Below are 6,000 nucleotides of genomic sequence, written 5' to 3' on the forward strand. Positions count from 1 at the left end.
GTTTCATTTCTTAATTTATATCGCGGCCACATTGAATTCGCGCAACGATGATTGAACGGTTTTCTGAGTGTGAATGGAAGCAGCGATAAGCATGAAATACATTTTCTGGTGCAGTCACTATTTTCTTCTGATCGAGGGGTAGCACGTGGGCTAATACTTTCATTTTTTTTATGCTTGGATGAACGGCTAGACCGGACGAAACAAATTGCGCGCGCGAGGGTAACTTCAGTGGGCTTTGAGTGCTGCCCGATTGATCTGTGTTCACGTCATCCACGCCCTGCACAAGGAACCTTCATGTTAGCGAAGCCTGGTACACTTATCACTTTAATGTGAAATAATGAATTTCCTTCGCGCTTTGGGTTTTACTGGCGCCACTATGAACAAAAATTTAGCGGAGGCAGAGGAATGCCAAGCCGCCAGCGCCGCTAAGCTGGGACCGCTGGCCACGGCGCCCTCTATCTGCTCGCAGCAGAGCTACTCGGTGCGCCCGCGCGCGGCCGAACATAATCTGGACGCTCGCTCGCGCGCAGTGTCAACACCTAAATATTCTTCCGCCGTGAACCGGAGGCATTCCCCTCGTCGACACCATCTCAACGACCACCAGGGGCGTAGCCAGGGGGGGGGGGGGGTGTTTCCGCAATCCCCCCCCCCAATTACCCACTGTTTGTTCTCGTCGCTTCGCGCTGACATAATTCATGAAACCGGTGCTACTATGACAATTTCATTCCTGGGCGCTTCCGTTTGGTTGGTAATTTACAGCGAATCATGTCTGCATATGGAAAAAACTGCCACGGTGTTTGTCAAGGCTTTGACACTCTGTGAAGTTTTGGGCGAGTATGTGGCGGCCGCATTGTGAAGCAACAAATGCGCAACAAATGAAGCAACAAATGCGGCAGCCGCATTTTAGATGATTGCGAAAACGCTCGAGGCCCGTTTACTTAGATTTAGGTGCACGTTAAGGACCCCCGGTGGTCGAAATATCCGGTATAGATTTCCGCCGCTTCCCTTCAGGTGCCGGTTAGGCCGCGCTCGCGCAGGATCTTAGGCTACGTTCACACTTGGTCTCGAAGCTGTCGGAAGCGGCAAAATCTTGCAAAACAGGCTGCGAGATTTTGCAAGATTTGCAAAACAGGCTGCGAGCCAAATCGGTCTCGGGCCGATTTTTTCACCATGGTGAAGCGGAAACGCGGCGGAAAGTCGTTCTGCTTCACTGGAAGCTACACTAGCATGTAAACAACCGGTCGTAAAATTGAACATGGCACCAAAAGTGTAGGCTGTAATGCTGATCGACGCGATCAAGAACCAGCCCTTGCTCTACGACAAGAGTGGCACTAAAACGTACTGTCAGCAATACTCGCGATAGTATTCAACGTCGCGCGACCGGAGGCGCGGCAACGAAGCCTTGGCGTGACCCAACTTCTCGCGCTTTTTCAAAGCCAGGCGAACCCACCACCGCCGTTTCCGAGGTGTCTGCGTCTTCCGTTTATTCATTGTCCATTTCTAGAAAACAAGTAGGTAGAAGTATAAAAGCCATTTCTTCTTCCACTTCCACGGCAGACAATAGTTAGGCAGATTCCTCGTTGGCGCTCCATAGTTCTCCTCGCACGTGTACGGTATGTTGCAGAAGTCGCGGGGTGCTTTTCTCGTCGCGACGATAGATTGGGAGCGTAGGTGTCACGTAGGACGCGCAGGCTTTGGTGAGCCCCAACACAAGGGCCAGCCCGGGTTTTAGCTGTGGTGTTCCCGTTGCTACTTTGGTGTCCTGGAGGCGCCGACAATACGAAATGATGAAATGTTATTACAACTTGTAAATAAAAGCTATTAAAGAAATATTATCTCGCCTAGGCACCAACCTGTGACTCAGCGCCACCGCGCCCATGTGAGGAGAATTACGGAACGCCAACGAGGAATTTACCGAAGGTCGCAGATGACACGCGAAGTTGCGTAAAATGATCACTTTTGATGACGGTACGTGGGTCAAAGAATGAACATACCGCTCGAAATAATGCGATAATGAGCGCCACCACGCCGACAAACGTACGCAGACAAGATGGATCTGGACGAAAACGGCAGCGGCGGCCGCGGCGATAGCAAAACAAATGTGAACTTTGACAGGCGCGGAAAAAAATTTCCGGCCGCTTTGCCTTTCCGCCCGCTTGCCGCTTCCCAAGTGTGAACGTAGGCTTAGTCTGCGCGAGACACGTCTCTTGTTTGCGATTGCGCTCCTACGGAAGGCTGGTAGTGGCTGTTTTGTTGTGGAATCCCAAACCAGCAATAGGTACTTCCGGTGCGCATGCGCAGAAGGCGCCCATGAAAAAGGTCCATTCCACCGACTCGCAACAGAATGCACGAAACAGACAGCCGACAAGCATGAATTACTGCTGTGCGCAGTACAGCGTAAGTACACTCTTGTTACAGGCGCTGACAGTTCTCGTCGGAGTTCACGCGTCCTGAGAAATTGATTATGTGCACTATGCACTGAACAAGACCGGAGTTCATTCCTGCATCACTAGTACACCAATCAGTCGAGATTCTGTGAGGTACAAGGCCGCTTCCTGTTTGCACCGGCGTAAGTGAAGCAGAAATGAGTTGCACGCACTACTTAAAATGCGTACACATGCCATATCTATGCTGTGCGGTGAAATATTCTGTACAATTCTGAATCTGTTGACGTAAAGGCAAATGACGGCTGCACGCTCGCACACAGCGGAAGACACAGCGGCCTGCACTTGCCGCAGAAAATGCAACCCTCTCGTATGAGGGAGCAGGGCGACGAAAGCTTCGAAAAAAAAAAAAAAAGCCTTACACGTTTTTGGCGTGTTTAAGTTTTCTAGCGCAAAGACACAGCGAACAAGCTATTTCTATGGGAGTAGGTATGGCCTGGTCACACGTGCATTTTCACGCGTATAGCCGTCCTTGACTTGTGAAACGCAGTTCGCCCCGACGAGGACGACGCCATCTACGCTTAACGGAGATTAACAATTGACGCTGTCTTCTCCAATCGGGCGGGTTGTCGCAATGATGCGTGTTCGAAGACTGGTGCATTCAGTGGCGCGATGAGAGACCGTTGCTCCAAACGCTCACGGTACCTGTCGTACTTACTGTATTTTACTGAGCTTACTTTACTTTTTACTTAATTTCTTCACAAGCACACGCACACGCGAGGGGGGGGTCCCATGTCTTTGATATACATGTATAGAGTCTGCTTAAACTACCGATATTTATTACCAATCACGTGAAGTAGAGGAAAGCAGAAGCTTGCCCCCCCCCCCCCCCCCCCCCCCCCCGGTCGGGCCGGTGAACCCCCCTCGAAAAAAATTTCTGGCTACGCCCCTGACGACCACGCTCCCCAGACGCCCCGCAGAGAAGGACGGACGTAACTGGAGGCATCCCCCTCGTCAACGCAACCTCTGAAGAGAAGAAAGAGAAGAAGAAAGAAAAGAAGAGAACAACAGAGAAGTAATAATAATATAATATAATATAATAATAAGAATAGCAGTGATGCCAATAAAATAATAACAACTTTATGTTACCTACTTACGATTTTCTCTTCTCTCTCAACCCAGACCACCGCCACCACACCATCACCACCACCACCATACCAAGAACACCAACACCACGGAACCCCACTATGCTCTGCATTTACACGTGTCCCTCGCGCGGGGGCATGCGACGGAGCTTTTTCAGCCACGTTCGAGGAACATCTTAAACGGCTCCTCTCCGTTCTTCAAACCATACAGTCCGCTGGACTCACTTCCAAGCCATAGAAATGCCACTTTGGCTTTGAAGAACTTCAGTTCTTGTATCAATAGGGTCAGTCATGAGGATGTTAGACCGGATCCCGATAAAATTGCTGCCGTCGCGAAGTTTGCAAGGTCCAAGGACAAAAAGTCAGTGTGACCCTTCCTGGGCCTTTGCGCCTATTACCGGCCTTTTATCAAGGTTTTTGCGTGCATTCCCCCTCCGCTCACCAGCCTCACAAGAGAAGACGTCGCATTTATGTACGGAGAGAAGCAGGAAGCGGCATTTAACGAGTTACGACAGCTCCTTTGAAACCCGCCTGTACTCGCTCACATCGATGAGGATGCACCTATATCAATCCACACAGATGCCAGTAATGTGGGCCTAGGCGCCGTGCTCGTTCAATTGCAAGACGGCGCCCAGTGAGTCATTGCTTACACGAGCAGAACCCTGTCACGTACGGAGTCCAACTACGCCACCACATACAAGGAATGCAAGGCTGTAGTATGGGTAGTCAGTAAGTTACGCCCGTACTTATACAGGCGCTCCTTACTAATATTGAGCGACCATCACTCGCTTCGTTGGCTGACAAACATCGAAGACCCTTCTGAACGTTTGGCACGCTGAAGCCTACTACTTCAAGAGTACGACATAACATTGGTCCATAAATCGGGACAACAGCACTTTGATGTCGACTGCCTCTCAAGATCGCCAATTGAATCGTATGCGCAGATGCCGATGAATACGAAGCTCTTTAGCAGTTGTTGATGCAGCCGCCCTCTCTCTTCAATAAAAAGATGATCACGAGCTCCATTTACTCATTGATTTTACAACAAATCTGGTATAGGCTAGGCTCCAGAAGATCGCGTCCGGAAACGGAAGTAGATAGATAGACCAGAAGTAGGTCAACAATTCGGCTCCATGGGCGTGGAGGTTTCCCGCCTGCTGAGCGCTAGCACAGATGTCCAAACGGATGATGCGTGGGTCATTGTTATACCCCTCGCCACCGCCGATGCCTCTTTCACAAGTGTCGCGATACTCGGTGGCGGAAAGTCCCTCCAATCACTGTGCCCCTTTGTCTCGTGATGTAGAGATCGCGCTAGCGATGTTATCAGCAGTTGCCCTTGGGCTTTCTATGAGACGGATGCTCGGTTAACCACATCTTCCAGGGACCCTGGAAGCACGCCCTGGAAGCGGGGCGTGCTTCCACGCCCTGGAATCTGACCCTGGAAGCGGCACACTGTACGACGATGTCGTACAGTGTGCCGCGGCTATGAACGCTGTGGCTCATACGCTAACCTACGACGATAGGGCGCACTTGGCGCAGCAAACGCACTACTTGGCCATTGCGCCGGGCGAAAAGAAGACGCCGGTGTCCTTCCTCTTTCACGAACATGCCGAGGACGCTCAATATGCTCAATAACGATGATATATAAATTCACTATAGCAATATTATGCAGCGGGTAGGTAGGCTGTCCCAAGTAACAAAACCCTAATAAAAAAACGACGAAAACAGAAAGTGTCAAACTCGAGAGACCACATGAAATTCGCTGAATTCTCAAAACTGATCAACAAGAAGAAAGGAAGGGATATTCAAAATTATAACGTGGAAAAGATTGAGGAAGCAGTACAATTCGGACGCAACATGGAATCAGTGAGAAGAGAACTTGGCATAGGACAAGGCAAGATATATGCACTCAAAGATAAGCAGGGTATTATCATCAGCGATTTCGATGACGTAGTAAAAGCAGCGGAAGAATTCTATACTGACGTGTACAGTTACCCAGAGCAACCAAGGCACTTCCATTCGAAGTAGTGATGAACAGGATACAGAGGCTCCTTCTTTAACTTGAGATGGTGTTAGAAGGGCCTTGCAAGACATGACCAGGGGAAAAGCTGGAGGAGGAGATGGAATAACAGTCTATTTAATCAAAGATGGGGAGATATCATGGTTGAAAAGGTTGCGGCCTTAATAGCTGGAAGAACGCTAACATTATACTAATCAATAAGGAGGGAGCTAGACGTTGCAGAATTGAAAAAATTATAGACCTATTACTTTGCTTTCAGTATTGTATAAAATATTCACCAAGATAGTTTCTAATAGAATCAGGGCAACACTTTAGCCAACCAAGAGAACAGGCTGGCGTCAGGAAGGTATATTCTAAAATGGATCCTATCCATGTCATCAATCAGGTGATCGAGAAATCTGCGGAGTACAATCAACCTCTCTATATGGCTTTCATATATTATGAAAAGGAT

This window comes from Dermacentor silvarum, chromosome 5 (assembly GCF_013339745.2).
Source record: "Dermacentor silvarum isolate Dsil-2018 chromosome 5, BIME_Dsil_1.4, whole genome shotgun sequence".
NCBI classification, from domain to species: Eukaryota; Metazoa; Arthropoda; class Arachnida; order Ixodida; family Ixodidae; genus Dermacentor; species Dermacentor silvarum.